Here is a 23,109-nt window from a genome sequence, read left to right on the forward strand (position 1 = left end):
GTTCGCTGCAACATCAAGTTTGATTGTTCCTATTTCATATGTATGCACGTCTATACCTTTTTTGTTCGCTGCAACATCGGTTTTGATTAATCCTATTCCCCGCCAATACGCGTCTACATTTTTTTTGTTCGCTTCAACATCAGTTTTGATTGTTCCTATTTCCTGTGTATGCGCGTCCACACTCTTTTTGTTCGCTTCAATATCAGTTTTGATTATTCCTATTTCCTGTGTATGCGCGTCTATATTATTTATGATCGTTGTAACATCAGTTTTGATTGTTTCTATTTTCCGTCCATGCGAGTCTACATTATTTATGATCGTTGCAACATTAGCGCCGATTATTTCTATTTCCCGTTCATGCACGTCTACACTCTTTTTGTTCGTTGCAACATCAGTTTTGATTGTTTTTATTTCCTGTCCATACGCAGTGATATCATTTATAGTTATTGTGATTTCATCCGGCTTGGTATTTTTTTTACCAAGGAATTTATCAAAGTTGTCATCGATCCTGTTAACATTTTTTCGTAACGTGTAAAATTGGCCCAACATTATCATAAGATCCGAAATATCCTTTATTATTGCTGCAAGATCTGGTTCGTCTTCCACCCCCTGAAAAAATCTATAGACAATGTCTCGCATTTTGCCGACGTGCGTTATCATCGACCTGAACTGTTCTCCATGCAAGTTAAATTCACCACGTAAACCATTTAACGAATTTGACATGGTTATATAATTGTCGCCAAGTGTACTTATTTTTCCATTTATCGTCAAGATGGATTCACCCGGTTTGAGTCGTCCGTCATCGGTATACAACGCGATAGTGTCTTCGGCGGCATCACGCTGTCGTAATAAAACGTCATTCAGTGACACATTACCGGATTTCAATTTACCCTGGCGGTCTTGAAATACAACTATTTCGCCCGGGTCAACACTGGTTAAATTCAACGTATCAGCGATTTCATCCTCAATTAGTTTTTTTATGTCGGCGGCGGCCGTTTCCGTGGATTCTTTCAGCGCCGAAACCGGTCGTCCCCAAATATCAATCATCGTTATTGTAAAAAAAACCAGCGTTTCTAATTAACCCGCCGGGCCTCTACGACCCCACTAGTATATTCGTTTACAACCATATGAGGTGGTTTTCGCGATGATGAAATCGCCGCGAGTACGTTCAATACCTCACGGCCACATATCGGCGGGTCACTCAATTGCTGTGTTGGCAGCGTGGAATAAAAAACCCGGGCTGAACACGCCCGGGATGAACACGCCCGGATATACCGCATGAACTCTTTCGGCGGGGCTAACCCGTATGAATCAAAATAGACGATTGCACGCGGATCAATCGCGTATGCAACCCAATGAGTTCCCGCTCCGGAGGATCCATCGAGGTTAATTATGCCGGTTTCAATATTCCTTGGTGCCGCCGGTAATTGATCCCTCATAAAAACACCTCTGAAGTTTTTTATCGCTAGCGCGTTTGCGGCGTCTATTAAATCAAAATTAGACATTGGAGTCATTGACTCAAGAGTCATTGACTCTTGAGTTAATAAACGGTTCCCGGTAGTCTTAGACCCTTTCCCGAATACCATGAATACGGGGTTCCCGGTAGTCTTAGACCCTTTCCGGCCACGGGTCGTTTTTTTTTGTAGCCTTTCCCGGTTGCCTTCTTTAATGCCATTCCCGCCGCGGTACCAACGGCTCCTAACGCCGCCGCCTTAGCCACTGCTGGTGCGGCCGCGGCAATCAACGCTGGAATCGCAGCTAACAGCGGAAATATCCCACCGGTCTTTTCCATGTTTTTAATTGCTGCGGCTGAAAAATCTATTTGAACACCCTTTTTATTCTTCATCGCATTATTGAAATGTTTTATTTGACGCGCCGTCAACGATATCTTATGATTACCACCTGCCATCTGTGACGGCTTCAGCGTTATTGTGGTTCCACATTGTTTAGCCGACTTTGATCGTAATTTCTTGACTTGACCATCAGTCAACTCTACACTGACGACACTATACGACATTTTATTGTAAACGCGTTTGTGTTTTCAATTACATGTTTTCCACTGGCGCATCAACGATTCTCATTCGTCCACCAACACCTTCTAGCAGCATTGATTTATCGCTGAGAATGACAGCAACCGCTCTGTAATTAACACCACCCGGGGGGGCTATACGAGCTCGGAAGTGTATATCAACGACGGATTGTCTCGTTAAATCAAGATGTTCCAGCGAAAAATAATAAATCGGATACAGGTTTTTAAAATCAAGTTGTGATATTTGCAAACCAGTGTCGACGTTTTGATCACGACCCATATACGACAGCAATCGATGATACACACGTGCGATATGGTTGTCGCCGTAATTAAGCTGTATATCCTCGGATGGTTCCTGTTGTCCGTTTATTCTCAGCGAAACATCCCTGACTCCTAATTGATCAAATATCATATGGCTGCGTTCTTGACTACCCAATCGTTCCCTATTCTGTAGCGCTATGAATATATGACGCGGGGCTGAAACACCCTGTTTTGACGCCAAGTGCCATGTAAACGTATCGGCGACGTTATCCTCTTTAGCATCAGTTGTTACCGCTAGCCAACTCAACAGCGATTTCCCTCCCTGTTCCATAAATGCTAACAATCGTGCTTCCGTGGTAACTGATGGAGTCAGCACCGGCATCCACAATGCCATTTTAGTTAAAACGACTTTACCGGCAGCGACGCCAGCAGCACGCCATATTGCATTGTTATCATCGCCCCTTCGCGTCAGCGCGATTGTATGCTTAGCCCCATAGATAACCTTCCTGACATTTCTGCAGAATCCAAATATGTGATGGAGTGGAATCGCGCATGAAAACTTTCGGCGTGGTCTTTGCAACATTCCTACTCGTGTTGCAAATCCTAGATTAAAATTATCGTTAGTACTTTTTATGATATTGAACTCAGCGCCCGGTCTTACCCTGCGGTCTGGATTGGCTGCTTCAGCTTGTGGGTCAACTGCGGTATCTCTTTCCACTAGCACGTTGATGTACTGAAGATGGTCAGCGTTATCGGTGGAGTCCTTTGCGAACATTATAGATGGGCCCGCCGATCTTGTATAATCATCTGAATACCTCGCTAACCCAATTATCGTCGTTGCAACATCAACCTCGCGTTCTATTGATTCAATTTCTCGCCCGTCAATAAGATATCTGGCGCTCTCAAATAACGCCATGATACCGTTGTTGACGAAACCAACTCGAACACGAGGGTCATCTGCGTATGGTGCATTATCGGCAGCATTTGTCACGAGTTCTCCCTCGATTTCGATAAACGCTTCACACGGCAAAAAATATTTACTGGTATCTTGGACTTGAAGTTCAATTCGCGATCGTAGGTCGGGTTGCGCTGCATAATAAGAATAATATTGATAATCACGGACAGAATCATCCCTGCGCACTGGGGCATCCATATCAAACGCGGGATCAGCGGTACGCGCAAACATTCTATTATTTATCATGTTGATGTTTTCAATTGCGATTTTTTCGTCGTAAATTCTTTGAATTTAAACCACTCCCCGCTATCGCGTTCATGAGCGCGTTGGTTGCCGCATCGGCGGATGGCGAAGTCGCCAACGACGGAGTCGTCGCCAACGACTGAGTCGTCGCCAATGACTCTAATTTTTCTTCCACGGCGTTATTTATTACTTTACTGACATTTGCAGGCATCACTGTCGTTGATGGCATTACCGGTGGTTTCTGTTTTCTTTTTGAGAATCTCTTAGATTTCACCAATGACATTAGTTTGTCCCGCGCGGCTGAAAGCGCCTTTCCGGCAACATCTCCAATGGCACTAATACCCTTATCACGAATAACATCAATAGCCTTCATTCCTAATTGTTTGGCTAACGGCGCTACTTTTGGAGCCATTCTTGTAAATAACCCCGCAATGGTGCTACCGAGACCATCTCCATAGTACGCGCGGTAAACAGGCAATCGCGAGTTTACCACGTAGACGAGTACTGGTTTATCATGGTTGTAGTGTATGATCATCCTTATTAAAAACACCAGTTTTCCAATTAATCATCCACGAGCTCGTCTATGAGCGTTCGATATGCATTAATGTCCATAATACCGCCTGCAAATAACCGCTTGCAAATATCAGCGGCCTCATTGATTATTTCCGTAGAGTTATTTCCGGCTCGTTTTCCTCCGATTAGTACTTCCAGCCGTGATATATCACTGAGAACACTATTAGGGCATGTAACGCCGTAGGATTCTTTACCAACAGGGTATCCTTTTCCTTTTTTTGGCGTTCTACTCTTAACTTTCTCGAGGAATTTATCGTAATCGGGATCACCACGATGTGGTAATGCTTCTCTATGTTTACTCGCTAAATACACTATTCTTGCCCAGTTCTCCGTCGAGGTTATTTTTTTCTTGTAACCTTCATTGATATACTCATCTCGAATGCTCTTAGTTGATGTTGTAGCAACAAAATTAACTAATTCTTCATCGTCGTCGATGTCTCTAATTTGATCTATTGCGGACTTTTTAAGAACATTACGGGGTATATTTCCCTCTTTCTTTTTTTCTTTCGATGTTTCTTCGGGTGTTTCTTCCGGTATTTCTTCTTCTGGTTCTCTTGCGGTGGCGCCTAGTTCTTCTTCATCGGCCATTGTAACATAGGGTTCTTGTGGTTCGGTTATAGCGAGTGGTGGTGGCCTCCGTGTTGTAGCAGCCGCTATTTTTGCAGGGAGTGTTTCTAAAGACCTTTTTGTTTGTTTTGTCTCTGCCGCTATCTTTTCAAGCGCACCAAGAACGGGTACAGTTGCCGCCGTAACATCCTTAGTCGCTTTAGTTACCGGGGCAAATAACTGTTCACTTCCAACAGCAAAATCGGTTTGCATTTGTTGTCGCGTTTGAAGTTTCTCTCTTACTCTGTCTCGTAACGGTATAAACCTTTTAAGCGCTGCTAGCCGCTCTCTGGCTAGCCGAGTAGTAAGTGATTCACCTACCATTATTGTAAATTGATCCGCAATTTTCTAATTTTCCGCCGAGTGTACCATCGGGGGCTCCACGGAGTTTTCGTCTATAATCCTTCTAATGTTTTTGATCTTGCTAGAAATCTCCCGGCGTCGTTCATAAACACGTCCGAGTTTTTTTCGTATTATTTCAACGGCAGTAAATTGTCCAGTGATCGCATTTGCGTCATTGTGGTACAAGTTTTCATTGATCGTATGTTGTAATCGTTTTATAAAAAAGTACTCGCGGGCCAGGGTAAAACGCCCCCGTTTCGACTGTTCGTTAATAATCTCATAATCGGATAATATTTTTTCACTGTCGAGACCATCAGATAATTCAATTCCTTGATTTTTTAATTTTGAAATCTCGGCTAATATATTATTGATGTCTTCGATATTCATTATTCTTATAAAACATCTTATTTCTAATATCAAAAATTTTAATAAAATTTAAGTTAAAATTTAATAAAATTATTGGGGTCATTTTTGACCCCGTTTTTTGTATGGACAGTACAATGCCGTAAATCTCCACTCGAATGTTGTGGCAGATTACAGGCATACACATATACTTAATTAAGGACATTCACATCTTGGAACCCTAAACATACATCTCCGGGAGGGAGGCCTAGGGTGACAAACGTCATCGTAGACCTCCCAGAAGATATGCTTAGGGACATCACTACATGTACTTAATTAAGGATGAATATATTTACAATGAAATGATTGATGGATGATGGGACGGCACAAGACAGCACAAACATAAAACGGCGGGGCGGAACTCTACGGCCAATTCAACCAATCAAAAGCAACCCAATTAAATTAACCCGGTTGCATGATTGTGAACAAAAGACAACCACACGCCCGGGTCAAGAGCGTGGGTTAGTTTTGATTAGTTGAATTGGCTTTCGAAAGCCCCAGGCTTATAACGAGTCATCTTGTATATAAAGTGACTAATATAGCGGCGTCAGTCACAAGGTGTGTGTTAATTTGAATTCCCTTGAATCGTTAAACCCTTAAATACTTATTAATGGTGTTTCACGGCATTTAAATGAAACCAAATACTCAAATAAAACATTAAAAAAAAGAATACAGCTGTTAGATAATAGCGTGTATTTCATTAGTTTTCATCGTAAAATGATTAATTAATCGCAACATTAATTGGACTTCAAGGGACATAACTCTTGTCATGCGACGCTATCACAAAACGAGTTATCTCCCTTTGATGTTATATATGAAAATCGAATTCTATGACCCGTCTTTTTTGAGATCGCTGTTTGATATATTCGTTCTGCAACAAATTGTATTGAGGCGATACAAATGTCAAAATATTTTCCTGCCTCATTCATCGACTGAAATATTTTTTCCTCGTGAGTTGTTGTATCAAATGACTTTACGGGTTTTGCTTTCTTTGAGTATTTACCAGTTTGGCCTTTTTTACTATTTTCACTCTGAGAGATGGCTTGCAGATTACACAGTCTGTTATTTTGATAATTAGAATCAATGTGATCAATAACGAGACTATCTTTGATCAATCCGTGGAAACATTCGTAGATGATTCTGTGACAGAGATATTTTTTCCCTCCAGCAGTAAACATTAAATACCCGTGATTGTTTTTCCATCCAACCGGCTTCTTCAGTCTGCGGTTTCTAACAATACCGTCGCGAGATGCCTCGTAATTGACGAGCAGGGGGTGCGGCTGAAATTCTTGGTCCATTTGTATAATAATACTACTTGTCTAATTTATTATTTGGTTTAATTATGAATCTTTCAACGTAGTCTTGGGGGGTTTTGATGACGAAGTCGGCGGTGGGGTCAATGACGGCGTTTTTAATTCGCTTGTCATAATAGCGTTTTAGTTCCCTGTATCGCTTTCCGCCACAATTGATACACAACTGCGATTTTCCTCTTACACCGACGTGGCAAACCAAGCACGGTAGGGGGCCAAGAGAACCATTACGAACGCTTTGTAAATGATACCCGCAGAATTCACCTCTACATGATTTATTGCACGGGGTTGTCGACCCAATCATCAACCATTTGCATTTATTCATTATACTATATTCTTTTATTTAAATACTTGTTTTAATTATATGGATGAGTTTGAGAGATTAGCAGTAATTAAGCCCTGGAAAAATATTAAGTTCAATCTCGATAGAGTCCTCAAGGACACACCAAAAGCGTTAATAAACGATAAAACCCTGTTGAATAAAATACGCGATTGTATCAATGAATTCAAACGTGATGGTGCATCTCATAGTTGGTCAACATTTCGAATTGATGGTGTTGTTGATGCTACCATGAACGACAACCGCGCAGCAATGATAATATCACAACTTGACGGTAAAAGGTATTTCTTCAGAGTAAAATTCATTGTCCGGGTGGAATCAGGCGATTGGATCATACGTGATAAATTTGAACCAGTTTTCAGCGACAAGAAAACAGTCACTGTCAGCCGCGACTCCAAGCCGGGGTTGTTAACCGGAATTGACAGACCATACTATGAACGAGCGTATCCTGAAACAGCAGTTGTTTATGGAATATACCCGTTAAATAAGAAACCTGATATCGGAAAACTGAAACCGATGAAACAGTCAACGGGGATAAATTGTGTAGCAGAACGAATAATAGAGCATTTTACAAATGCATGTCGAGGAAACAAATTGACTGATTTACGACGTAGCAAAATCAACCAGTGGGAACTAACCGTAAAAGAGCGTGGAGCAACCATCAGCGACATAGCGAGATTAGAAACGTCGTTGAGATTTCCAATAACCGTTACAACGATAACCGGTGAAGTATTATACGAATCGAAGTATAAATCGAAGGGAGCCCCAATCAAAATTATTGATCATAACGAGCACGCATGGACGCCCGCGATCACAATATTTCCACGGGATAGAACAGTAAAGTATATACCCGAAGAATTCCTGGGAGAACAATTCTCCAGGGATGGTTTTCTCGCGGAGAGGAAACTATTTGATGCTATTGCCTACTTGTGTAAAAACGACCCTGTATCAGTGTGGTTACTTCGCAGCGCTGAAAACGATGCGGATACCTTTGATCAGTTTGTAAGACCAAACGGTGAATTATATCGCACTGAAGCGTTTCACAACAGGATGAAAAAAACCGCCATGGAATTTGAAGAGCATGATGAACAACTGCTAACAAATTGTTTTACGATTCCATCGGTTGCGGCTCATGTTGCAGCAAGGAAAAATGCGTGGAGACCAACGCGCAAGGAATTTCTACCGGATGTACAATCCAGTTGTTTGGAATACTATCACGGTGGACTATGGAACACTGAATACAACCGCGACGCTATGATTTCCGTTGATATGGTTGCCTGTTATCCAGCGAGTTTTCTGGGGTATGGATCCGCCGCTGAGTATTTCAAACGATTTGGACACCCCAGACATGAAATGACTCGTGTTGCTATTAATGGACCACTGCCTGATTTTGATTTAACCGGATTCGCTCGCATAGTATCATTTGAATTCGCGGCAGGACTTCATCGCTGTTGTTATATTTGGATCGGTAGACACATGGCTGAAAAGAAGTGGCTGCCAATAGCGCTGCTACGGTATATGATTGATTGTAGCATGCTTGTATCGTTGATTGTCAGTGACGCGATTATATCATATCGGGCGCAGACTGAAGTCTGGTTACCAGAACCAGAGCGTCTAGATAGCATAATTGACGAGTCCAGAAAAAACATTGATGCCGACGAGGAATATATCATCGAATGGTCCAGGAGGATATTTAACCAACGAAACAGAGAGGCAAAAGATCTCGGTAGAAGAATAATTGGTAAGTTCACACAAGGTGGAAAAAACCACGACTACAAACGATATTGCTCACGGCTGATTATAGATGACGCAGAATATGATTTCGTAATCAAGGACGCAGTGGCAAAAAATAGATACGTGAACTGCAAAACAGCTTTCTTGTCCAATGGAACAAGGTTGGGTACAGTTGTTACCTACAGCGATGGAGACAGCCCGGCGTATCCACATTTGAGGGCGTCTATGCTGGGTTATGCCGCTATCAATTTATTCTCGATGATAAATAGATTCCCCGATACCGCGGTTAGAGTAGCCGTTGATTCGTTTTATATAGACGTAAAGTATAAGGGAAACATAGCCGAGTTTACTAGTCCGGACGAGAGTTGGGGTACATGGAGAATTAAAAATGAAATACGACGCGATTATTCCCCGTCAGCAGATGTCACCGTTGAGAACAACTACTTACGCGGTGATAAATTGTCAGAATGGTCTAATGCACCATCGTGTTCTGATCCAATTTGTAGACACAAGACGGTTTATTTAAGCGGCTGTGGCGGGTCAGGAAAGACGACTCGGGCAATTGAATTATTTCGAACGCGGGCAAGTATAATCGTGCTTACACCGACCCATAGACTAGCGCGAGAGATAAAACAACGAAATGTTGACGCCGTTACTTATCACAGCTTTTTTCGATACAGCGGCGGTGAGTGGACTCCTGATCGAATGGGTGAAAAATTTATTCCCGACATTATCATCTGGGATGAGATATGTACTGTTTCGTTAGATACTTTACAAATGTTTCTTGAGTGGTTGTTGCGCGCGAATACAGCGGTAATCATGTGTGGCGACCATGGCCAACCACCACCATTTGTCGGCGAGGGTCCACATGATTGGTTAAGGGGTTTTGTGGACTATTATGAAGAAACCGATACTGATTACCGAGCACTTGATGAACAACTGCGCGAGGTTACGAAATTAATCAGATTACAGCCGGATAGAATTTAATGTGAAATAATCCGCGAGGTGATTCCGGAAACGCCGTTAAATGAATTCTGGGAAACATGGAGACCAAACGATTTGATTGTAGCGAGCAGAAAGATAGTCAGAGACACACTTCAGCGGAAGTTGTTTACGTTGCATAAGGAAAAGTTTCCAACGCGTCCAGTGCCGTTATGTTATAGACCCGCGGACACACGGCGGCAGAACATTGAAGTTGAAATTCCAGCCCCGACAGCGTCGGGGACAAAAAAACAAATTCTCGTGCTGAATGATATCGTGCTCGTTGATATCAGCGTCGTCGAGGACGCGCTACGTGCTGATAAATCCCCGTGGACGCTAGGATACGCAACAACAATACATTCCTCGCAGGGACTAACCATCACGGACACAATTGTTTGGATGGTTGATAATCGCATCGAATGGTCGAATCTAGTCTATCTTGCAGTGTCCCGAGTACGGAGAATAAATCAGCTTCGAAGAATTGTTATTGACGAAGTCAGTGACGGAGTCACCAACGACAACGACATTATCGATGCAAGCGTCATTGATAGAAAACTCTCGGGTTACCGCCAACAGGATAAAAAAAAAACAGCGGCGTTTTGATATTGATGCCGAATTAATAATTGCGTTACGACAACAACAGAATAATCACTGCGCGAGTTGTAATTGTGTAATGCGCTGGCGTTATTCGGATAAAGACGCTCGCCAATTTACCGTGGACAGAATCGATAACAGTCTCGGTCATGTTAAAAACAATGTGAGGTTGACATGTCTTGAGTGCAATAGACGCAACGGCGCTAGTTAAGACCACGCGGGGGTAATTGAGTATCGTCAGGTATCACTTGTAGTTGCTCGCGTGTAAATCCGCGCTGAGGAGCAGTTGAATCCAGTCTGTAGATCGGTGGTCTACCAGTTGATCGTGTTATCGTTGATATGTTATGTGTGGTAACACTCCAAATAGGATCAGTAGCTCTTTTTTTACCGCCTTCAAGCTCTCCTGGTTCATATAGATATCTAACAGTGACATCGCCGAGAATCGGCTTGGAAACGCTATTTATTTTTGATTTTCCGGGTATATACTCGTATTTAATCGCGTCGCTGGGCTTCATGTTGATTGCTCGGGTAATCTCGTTATTTAACGCTGCAATTACGCCTGGCAACCTTTTAACCCATTCACGAGATCGTTTTTCTTGGATGAATTCCTTCGCGTATTGATATCCAAATAACCGTTCAGCAAGAGTCCGATTGAAATCGTTCAACAATTGCCTGATCACGATGTAGCGCAGTATGACCTCGTCGTATCGCGACGCTATGATGTTTCAGCGTTGATAAAACAGCGCCGCGAAATTCACTACCGGGATCAACTTGTAATAGATTTGGCCAGCGCAGAGGACCTCTTTGATAAATTCTTTCAAACGCAGCGGCTACTTCAGTTGCTGACTTTGTTTTTAACGGCTCCGCTTGTTTGTATCGACTCGCAACATCAACTACGGTTAGTGCGTATTTGTAACCATTGTCATGCGGCAAAAATAGTATATCAGCCTGATGAACTTCATTAGGTACGCTGACATCAAAGCGCGAGAAGTTGATTTGTTTAGGCGGTGGTAGATAAATTTGCCATATAGCCTGTTTGGATAACCAATTAGCCGCAGTGGCCTTTGTTACCTTTGCAGCGCTTGCAAGCTTACCAATTGCGGCCTTCCCCTTCCAGTATCCTCTCGGAGAATAATAGATGGATTCCATGTTGTTATTATAAACGCTAGCGTTTTCAATTACCAGCGCGAGAAGCTCCGCTTCCAATCATTAATTTACCTTTCATAGCCGATTTTACCAACCATGAGGCCAATTTTTCTTTGACGGATTTATCGGGAATAGCATTTAACGCGTGAATTAATTTTACGTCCGCGATATGACGCTGTTGCAGATCGCTACTTTTGTAAGCAACATCATGAGCATGACACGCCTTATCGATAGCGTTTATTGGATACTCACCGGGTTTTGGCTGATTTTGATCATCGAGTCTGATATCTAATCGTGTTCCGGGGCCACAGTAGCTATATCCTGGGAGGTGCTTTTCTCCTGGATACTTTGCCCACGGTGTTCCGGGGAGTTTTGATAACCTGGCTGCAATATCACCTCCTCGCTTTTTTTTAAAACATCCCCGGGTTTAATAGAAATAAATCTAAATTTCTTTGTACCGCATTGTGTACACTTACCAGTAAGGGCCGATCTGTTATTTCTTGTTGTAGCGGTTGTCATATCATTTGTGCCAGTACGTACTCTACACTTCACACAATATAGATCCATAATTTATGTATAGAGATATGAATATAATTGATTTTTCGGCGACTAAAACAAGAGAACCAGTTAAGCATGTTGCAGCGTTACCAAACTCGATCCGGATGATTATCATCGGACCATCTGGATCCGGCAAGACGCAATTGTTACTCAATTTAATAATGAGATGGATGAAGTGGGATAAGTTGTATTTGGTTGCTCCTAGCGTAGATGATCAACGATGCTACGAGGTGTTAAAAGATTTCAACGAGAATGCATCAGCGATCGCTAAAAAAAATGTTATTGAGTTTATTACAGATATCAATGATGCACCAGGTATCGATGATATTGATGGCGACGTTAACAATCTAGTCGTGTACGATGATGTTATGTTAGACAATCAAAAAAACCCAGCTAGGATATTTTCCAGAGGCAGGCATAAAAACACCGACGTGATATATGTCACTCAACGATACACTCAGATTCCAAAAGTAATCAGAGACAACTGTAATATTCTTGCTGTATTCAACGGCGTTGATACACACACGCTACGAAATATTTGGCAGACATGGTGCGGCGGTGACATGGACTTTAATGGTTTTCGAAACTTTTTTAGTCATGCTCAGTCGACCCCACATGGATTCGTAACGATAAATTTACATGATCCTCGGACACGATATCGTATCGGACTTGACCAAATATTCGGTTAGTTGTAAATAATTTTCATTGTAAATAGCCACTTAGCAGCAGGGGGGGGGGGGGCGATGACATCGACGCGGTCGTCGATATGCTTACCGGACGCTGACGACGCTGGGGATCGGCGCGCAGAAGGTGTTAATTAAACCAAATGACGTCACCATCGTGTAAGATGGACCGACGTCGTTTTTTTTTTACCAGGCGCTGACGACACTAGATCGTTGAGTGCAGAAAGTAATAATTAAGCAAAATAACGATTGGACAAAATGTCCGATTCGCCCCCCCCCCCCCCTGCTGCTAAGAGTATTAACATTCGGAACAAAGGTGGCCTGCAGGTAGCACAAAACAAATTAAATGTATCAAATTGTATACAATTAGATGTATTTACACAACGCTATATTTCCGCTAACCCTTCCTGTTAGGCCCATTCCCACTCATAAAAGCCCTTCATTCAGGTCGTTTAGTCTGTTTAATTTACTGCTGCCGCACGGTGGCAGAATAGGGTAGCCGCTTGCAAGCAAGATGTAAGGCCCTAATTTATTTATATATTCTCATTCACAATGTTATCAGTTTAGAGCATATTTATTATTTTAGAGTGCAGTTTAAATTCTGCTTTTTGTAGCGGGAAAGACCACATAAGATTTGAGCAAAGTGCAGATAATTGCACCTCGAGGCCATTCTTTCATTTCTTCTTTATTCACAAGAGAGAGAGAGAGAGTATACATTGCAAAGATGAGGATTCTGTTTATTTTCTATACCCTATGTAATTAAATTGTAATGTTAATATGCAGTTTACAGTAGCAGCAATATATATATATATATATATATATATATATATATATATATATATATATATATATATATATATATATATATATATATGTCACAAGAAGTAAGGTAAATAGTCAAATTATACAGAATTCTTATATATGTATGGCATGGATGATTATGCAATAGCTAGGAAGTATTGTCACTAGTTGTCTGTGACAAGTATGTCATATCTCCAATTTTATTTTAAATCTCCACTTCCAGTACAACAGTAAGAGGCAAATGACTTGAAACAAGGACATCACATACAAAAAAATATATGCTACAAAATTATGAACTTATTTCATTATATAAGAAAAGAAATTCTAAGAGTATGAAATATATTTTCCATATGCAAACATAAAGAACACTTCCATACAATTATGAGATGCTTTATTTCGACAGATATCAAACTGGAAACTACATATTTTTATTATTTAAAACCATATTCATCCATATATGAAGCGATAGTTATAGTACAGATAAGATCACTGATTGTATGGTACCTCACTGATAAAACATGAGTCTCCTTTTGGTAGCAATTATAAAAATATAATATATTGAATATAAATAACATTGCTACCGCTACCAGTAACGAGCTCAGTTTGTTTGTATTATTGCTGCTACACACACGTACAGTACTAAAAGTGCTTGATACATTTGGATATGAAATTAATGTAGTAGTTAAAAAGATTAACACAAGAACTTTTACATGTATCTTCTACAGATGGGATTGTTTTCTGTTCGAAGAATAAGACACCCCCCACATAATTTTCTCAAAAACTGGTAAAGTTTTAAATGCTAGTCACAGCTCAGGCTGTTGTAGCATCCACCACCCCCACCACCCCACATAAACAGCTTCATTTGTCTGTGGTTTTATCATTATTTTATCCTGTTTAAAATATAAGTTAATATTGTCATGACAAAAAAATATCAGCATAATACAACTATGCACTAAAGCAAAATAAATAAATTAAAACAATATACAGTCCTATGTTTAACTTTTCATATGAAATATAAGAGAAAAAAGTTTGATTTAAACCGGCATTCATAAAAACAATATTGTTAGATGAATTAGTCTGAAACAAACATTATCATACAGGTAGGCAATTATAAGGAACAATTACCTGGACTGTCTTGTAACATTGTTCTTATAGATTTATTTGCCAATCCCTTTTGTTTTTCACTTTCACATGAATAAACCATGAATGAAGACAACATTTTCACACAATCTTGCTTTTGGATTGGATATTCACTCATCATTGCAAATTTAACTGTAAATTCTGGACTGGCCAAGACACATTATCTTATGTGTACCACATACATTTGTAAATTATGACTCAAGAACAGTCAGGTTATATTTGCTAGTGTCTTTTTCAAGAATTAATCCCCAAAGAATTATTCCCCAAAAACATTCCATCACTGGATCTGTATATATATATATATATATATATATATATATATATATATATATATATATATATATATATATATATATATATAGTTATTACATTGTACATGACATGAAAGAACTTTTGGATACTATAAACATCACTCGTATTATAGAGTTTCTGAAAGCCGTAAATATTTACTCTAAACTCTGACTTTTATGCTATTAACTTGTGCAGTTTTATGCAATATATATACCGTCCCTTTGTAATACCTTTTCATCATTTTTCACCAACATACAACATTTACATCCCCCGTTGATCGGGAAGCTTTATTTTTCACCGTTACCATCTTACCGTTTTTAATTTCAACCAATTCTTCTTTTATATCGCTGGTCGATATAGGACCTTTATAATTTTTAAAATAATATACAAATTACATTTTGTTTGGCGCTAAATAGCCTAACAGTGCTGATGCGCCGTTAAAAAAATCAATCAATCAATCATATATATATATATATATATATATATATATATATATATATATATATATATATATATATATATATATATATATACTGTATAAAAATGCTCACTTTTTGATGAATTTATTTTGTGGGCAATAAAAACAAGTTGTTTATGAGCAAAAGCCATGAAAAGGATTATATTTTATTTGCTATTTTGTAATTTTTTATACTTTGACCTTCACAAAACTATTATATTTATGAACCTGAGATGAAATTTTTAATTTAGCCTCTTATCCCTAATGTATGTGCCTTGGAACAATGGATAAGCTAAATTCCATAATTTATATGTCTTAATCACTCAGCAGAGAGAGAGAGAGAGAGAGATTCATAAGTTAGTTTCTTCACAGAATAATAGAAACCACTAGCCAATTTCTGACTGCAGTTGTAAGATATCTGAGCAGAAAATAACAGCTACTTTATAAGCATCCAAGTCATTTTAATGTGAGTTACAGGCCCCCAGGGCCTCAGAGAAGACACAAGACTGTTTGTTACTTTTTGAAAATGGGGTAATTACGAGAAAATGGAGACATCTGATGTACCTGCTGGTGATGAGTGGTCAGTGAGCAATCAAATTGTTGATCCTAAGTCATATAGACAGGAAATGCATAGTCTAACCCATACAATATAAGCTGATCATTTTGGTGTCAGTAGTACTTATCACCAGATCCTGAATCATTTTTTTTTTGCCGAAAATTAAAGTGATGTTTATAAGTACCATAGATCTTGTCACACTTGTCAAATGTTAGGAAATCCCAATTAGAAGATATATATGGGACATATGCAACCTATTCCTGCATTTGACCATTTGACAAGCCAATTAACAAAAAATGGGAGACTGTCGGTTCTATACCTAATACCAAGTCAAGCAACTAATACTTGTTGACCATAATATGTGCGTCCTCAAGATTTCCATAGTATATTCCTTTGAATATTAAAGCAAAAACTGTTCTAAAAGTTTAGGCAATGTTTTTAACATTTTTTTCCCTCCCCAAATCTGTCCAGCAAATTTTATGTTTGATTATTTCCAACAACTTATGCATGAATTAGACATCCAACAGTTTAATTTTTATATCTGTCACCCTGAACGTAATGGGGTAAGATCAAGACTGTCCGAAAACACTCTCACCTACCCAGGATACATGTATACCATTATAATGAATCAAACCTTAAAAAGGACAGTGATCAGTAAAATCCTGCATTGTATAATTATCGAGTAAGATCAGGATAGTGTTTCCCCCATATTGGCATTTATCACCAAATGAAATACTCCATTACTACCCTAAAACAACAAAAGACTGTCCCAAAACACCCTCAACTACCCAGGATACATGTAGGCAATTAAACAGAATTAAACGACAGTGATCTGTAAAGTTCTAGCCTGTATAATTATCGAGTAAGATCAGCAGAGTTTATTCTTTTGTTGATACCTGCTGAAGACAGTCCCAAAACACACTCATCAACCGAGGATACATGTATACAATTACAATGACTTAATGAAATATGCATATTTGGTGCATTTTCTCTTTCTTTCTCTCTTTATTTGATCATAGATAATTCACTAAACTACTTTCATATTGCAAAGAGCAGCACAATTAAAAAGTCAGAATCATGCGTCACTACATTCATATTTCCAAACTTCTTTGAAGCATTTTTTAAATCTTTAATGTGACAAAGAGCAGCTGAATAATTAGAACCTAACGGGGATATATTTATATTTTTAAAATTCTTGAACCAAATTATCAATTTTAATTGGTTTGATAATGGTAAAAATGTCAATAAATAAAAGTAGAGTCTCCTGTAACATCGTTTGTCTCTGATTAATTCCACTTTTAGAGACAAAAGTTTTAAAGTATGCAAACCAGTTTTAAAGCTGGGGTTTTTCTTGGTGTTTGTTTATTATATAAATACATTCAAAGGTTGAGGTTCTGTACATTAACAATGCAAATTAAGTATTGGAAAACAATTTTACACTAAATCTAATCTTTCCAATCTCAAGCAGACATTTTGATGATGATACGATCATGATGTTACACAGTTTGATTATTTCGTTTTTGGCGGCAAAATGTTACAAAATGAAGATCGTGATAAGAATAAGAACACATTTAAGGAATGCTTAATTTTTTTAATGTCATTTTACCTAGAATTTTTTTAATGTCATTTTATCTATAAACCTTTTTATGTGCTATTGATGTTGCTTTGAAATATTTTATTTTCGCGGGAGCTTACGTACAAGAGTATCACAGGAAAAGATAGACGTATTTGCGGTGCGTCAAAATGGGTGACGTACAATACAATCCTTACAACCAGGGTTCGTCTGATGAAAGCTCGTTAAGAAGTGTACAAGGGAATGTATCATTGTCATTTCTGATCCTTACTAAAATAACTAATGTTTCCAAAGTAATGAGAGATATCACTAAGAAGTAGATTTCTTAAACGGTGAAGGTAAATACTTAACTGCGTCAAAACTAGGGTTGAAAAAGATGGACCAACCTGATGTACTGTATGCGTGTTTTTTTTTTTTTTGTTTTTTTTTGTAAGGTGCTATAAATCACTTAAATCTTCGAGAAAGCATATGATTTTAGAGACGATTACAGTTTTGTTGCTAACGTACACCTTATAAAAGGGACTGAAAGAGTTATCGACACAAAACGAATGTCGATAAGCTCCGTGGGGAGCGTTCATTATTCATGGTAAAGGAAAAACGTTAGAAATTTAGAGCGTCGTCTGTTGTCATAATGCCATGCTAATCTCTAGTATGCCATTATGACAACAGATGGCGTCATTAGTTGGACAACAAAGATGATACTGATAAAACTTAGTATTGACATTGTTGCAAGACCAAATCTGTATGAAAACAGCAGTTGGAATGATGTAATTGTAAAGTTTATTAAAAGAATATACGAAACTTAAAACAGAATTAATTCAGTAGTTGGCAAATCGCGAGATACAATGACGCAGAAGGAAAGTAGATCGAAAAACTTGCAAACAGCTTGGGTCAATGAAAACTAGAACATTCATGACTAGAATTATTAATGTAGCACTTGCAGGCAGTCATTTACAATAATGCAGAAGGAAAGTAGCACTTGCAAACTGCCACGTCCAATTTGCATCAAAGAAAATACAATATACATTGATATAATTATAAAAGTAGCACTTGCAAGCAGCCATTTACAATAATGTATTTAGGAAGATTAGGAAATACACGCATATAATTATCGCGGTAATCCCCCTCCATACAGATGCACGCATAGAATCTTATTTGGAAGTAGAATTGTTCTTCAGATATTCCTTTATATTTAGCATTTTTGTGACACTTTCATTAATCACACACACACACACACACACACACACACACAGAGTCTGATTATACGGACATAGATTTGACCGTCAGATATTCCTTTATTTGTAGCTTTTTGGACATTTTCATTAATCACACACACACACACACACACACACACTGTCTGTATTATTAGGACATATTAAACAACAATACACATCTACAAGCAAATTTAACATTTTAAATTTTCAAATAAAAATCTAAGAAAATAATTAATTCCAGCTGTATATTTTAAGTTAACACAGAACTATTATCTAGAATATCTAGTCTGGTGAAATAAAAGCATAGTTCACTTGTTTCTGCATTTTAACGTACTTACAAAAACCCTGTGCTCTGATTTCTCATAATTACACCACTTTTACTTTATAATTTCTTTTCATAATGTTATTTTTACCAAACAAAATATACGTGGGGATATAAAACATAAACACATAATTAAAGAAGAAAATGATTTTCAGTGTAAAGTTAATGACATCCAAAGCTGGCAAGGCAGCGCCATGACCCTGATCAGATTCAATGTCTGCTATGCTTTTAAAATCATGTCCTAATAGTCAACTATTTCAGGTTGGACATTTTTTAAAACCTTTTTTTATTTCTTCTTTCACGCCAATCTATTTTTATATGAAAATGAATATTTTGAAATGAAAATAAAAACAAAATGGGTCAATATTTTGGTGCAACAAATAGGGTAAATATTTGGGTTCAATGTTAGTGTTCAACTGGACTGTAAAACTGCAACTCAAATGCATTTGTAGAAAAGTCTGCTATGACAATGATTCCTGACTGTTATGCGTAAATTGTATCGAAATCAATTTACTGTTCTCCTTGTATCCCCATGTTTTGGGGCAGGTTATTTGTTTTTACCTTCCGGGTGTCTCCATGTCCGTCTATGAGTAATCACTACTTCTCCTAAACTACCGAATTCAAATTCACCAAACTTGGTAAAATAGATAGCCCATTTCGTGACCATATCATGATGACACCCAAATATACAAATCTAGCCACCCAACTGACGTTGATGCTGCCATCCAAGGTGTAGAGAGGTGCATTTCTAATGTGAAATCATGAATGACATGTAACAAGCTGCAGGTGAATGATGATAAAATTGAGGCCATTCTGATCACAACACAAAGACTTTCTCATTCACATCCTTTACCTCAAACAAGAAATATCAGCAACACCAACATTAAATTCACACAATCAGTACGAAACGTAGGTGTTACTCTGGACAGTACTCTCACATTGCACCAACATGTCATGAACATATGCAAGGCTGCATATCTTGAGCTGAGACGCATCAGCTCCATTCGCAAATATCTTTCAGTTGATGCCACTAAAACACTTGTGTGTTCATTAGTACTTTCAAGACTGGACTATTGTAACTCAATTCTGTCTAGTTCATCTCAATATCTGCTACAGAAACTTCAAAGGTTCAAAACACAGTTGCTCGGATCATACTTAGAGTAGCACGATCAGAGCACACCTCGCCGCTGCTCTGTACCCTACACTGGCTATCTATTCGATCCAGAATCAAACACAAAATTTGTTTTCTGTGCTACGTTTCACTGTAGGACTCTAGTCCAACATACCTATCCGACCTCATCCATGTGTACACACCAGCAAGATACGCTCCTCTTCTGACAGTCGTATACTCATTATTCCCACTATGAAAACCAGGGCCCAGCAACGTGGAATGAATTGCCCACTGAACTTAGCCACAAAGACAAGACACAGTGATCATATTCAAGAGGGCTCTACAAACCCGCTTATTACGACTGCAATAACAAACTTAAAGACCTAATAATGTTTCCTACCTGAAATATTCTCAGCATGTTTTTTATTTTCTAATGTTTTTCTAATTTCATGGGGTTTGTTTTTGTAATAATATTATTATATGTTTTTTTTTTTATCTTATAAGTGTTGTCTAATGTTGTAAAGCGCTTAGAGCTTCTAAAGATTAGGCGCTATACAAAGTCCTCATTATTACGATTATTATTATTATTATTATTAGTGTGTGTGTGTGTGTGTGTGTGTGTGTGTGTGTGCGTTTGTGTGTGTGTAATTGTTCTACGTCTTGTCCTTGTCATTCTCATGTTTGTAACAATGAGGAAATAAAAATGTAAATTTAAGGACATGCAATTTGATCCAACACGTGATACTCGATTTCTCGATGTACGACATCAAACTTTCAACTGTAACTTTCTTATTTAACCAGCTTTTGTCCGCTACGGCGCCTCATTACAATAATAATAGCGTGTGAACTGTGCCAGCAAATGTTGAGGCCGCTGGGAGATATAAACCAATGTTCAAGAAATTATCTGAGGAGAACTTAAAAGCTACTGAAATAAATTCGGAGGCTACTAAACGAAACAGAAAATAGGGCGTTGGCATTTTCAATGGTAATTGCTTTTATTATTTTAATTTTGTTTGCTTATATTAAAAACGTGTGTGGGTGTTGGTGTCATGGTGTAAATATGACCACTTACACAAAAAACTTATTTATGAGACCATTATTCAAAAGCTGAATACAAATTTTAAATGGTAAAACTACCATCTCCACCAATGTGACTTAACACCATTATATATATATATATATATATATATATATATATATATATATATATATATATATATATATATATATATATATATATACGTGTGTGTGTGTGTGTGTGTGTGTGTGTGTGTGTGTGTGTGTATAAAATCATGAGGGTGATTGTTTTGCTAATGTAAATTATTTTGGATCTGTAGTCATTAATTCCTTCCAGCACTCAACTATGCAACCAAACAAAACATGTGGCTGGTTTTGCAAGCAACTCTACATTTAACAAATGCACATTTAAATTCACATTAGATAACTGAAAGGGTCTTGTTAAGTATTAACGCTGATGAAAAAGATATAAAATATTCCTGTATAGGACATACTATAATAAAAAAATAATGTTATTTTTTTATATGAAAAGAAATGTGCTGATACCACGGGTAGCCATTGCCTAAGATATAAAGTATGAAGTTGCCGAATAAGCGTAACTGTGACAGTAGTTACATTTCATTTGACATTAGATCACTGAACGAGTCTTCACAAGTATTAACGCTGTTGAGAATGATATAGAATGTTATTCCTGTATTCAATTTATTTAATTGTTACCTTTATGTTAGTAAGGGATAGCATCATCTTGCTCATATTTCCAAGTTGTTCATTGATAAAATCTATTATGATACAATGTTTGATTGGAAACTTAATCTAGCACACTTGTTCGTTCATTTTCAGCTCTTATTATATACGGTCATGGTCATGTGATGTAGCAGATAGGACTGACTAAAATTGAACAAGACTGTTGTAAAGAAACTGTATGTGTTGAAACCACCGGTAGCCATTGCCTAAGATGTAAAGTAAGAAGTTTCTGAATAAACGTAACTGTGACAGTAATAAATATGTTCATGTGATTCTGTACAGGTTATTTATTGTAATAAATATGGAGTATGCGCATTTCGTTATAGCGCCCCGTTTTAAATAATTCTTAGATTTGTGTGATTACTTGTGTGATTATTGGAATTCGACGCAACGGAAATATTCCTAGCCCGAAATTATTAGGCGCAAACGTCACGGAGTTAAGTGTTAGTGAGTTTCTATGATGCCATGGTTCACTAGTAGTGAATTCAGGCCAAAACCGAATGAATGTCCCTGTCGTAAGATAGTCCATATTAAAATCTAATGGTGTACATTGGTGGTTTGGCTGCAGTGGCAGTATTTACGGTAGGAAACTGGTAAATTGCACTAGTGAATAAATAAGAAGGGACTTGGCAGATACCGTTTATGTCGCCGTGGGGGAAAATCTGGTGCAATTTTTATTGACGAAATGTGCCTGGAAAGCATACATTGACTGGCCTAAGATGGCGGAGTTAAAAAAGTTCCCAGTGTTAGGGGATACTCGTATATTTTCTAAGGCGTGAACGGTTGGCGGTACGGAAACATGATGAAGATAAACCATGCAGATGTGCGGTTGACATATATTTGGCAGGTTGTTTTATCTGTGGTCTTACATTAATTAGAATAAAATTTAGGTATGGAATAGACACGTCGGGCTTTCTAATTTACAACGGAAGTTGTATGGAAGTCTTTGGAAAATTGGGGTAAACGTATGACTTCTAGCGAGAATCGCGCCAGGGTTTGACAACCGCTCGGTCAAGTAAATACCCCTGTGCGTGTAACAGTCATACGGGGCGATGTGAAGCGGCGAATGAAATGAAAGTACGCGCTACTTAAAGTGGAATGCATTTTTAATGGAATAAGTTGATTT

Source organism: Sinohyriopsis cumingii, chromosome 6, assembly GCF_028554795.1.
Source record: "Sinohyriopsis cumingii isolate HCF-2022 chromosome 6, ASM2855479v2, whole genome shotgun sequence".
NCBI lineage: Eukaryota > Metazoa > Mollusca > Bivalvia > Unionida > Unionidae > Sinohyriopsis > Sinohyriopsis cumingii.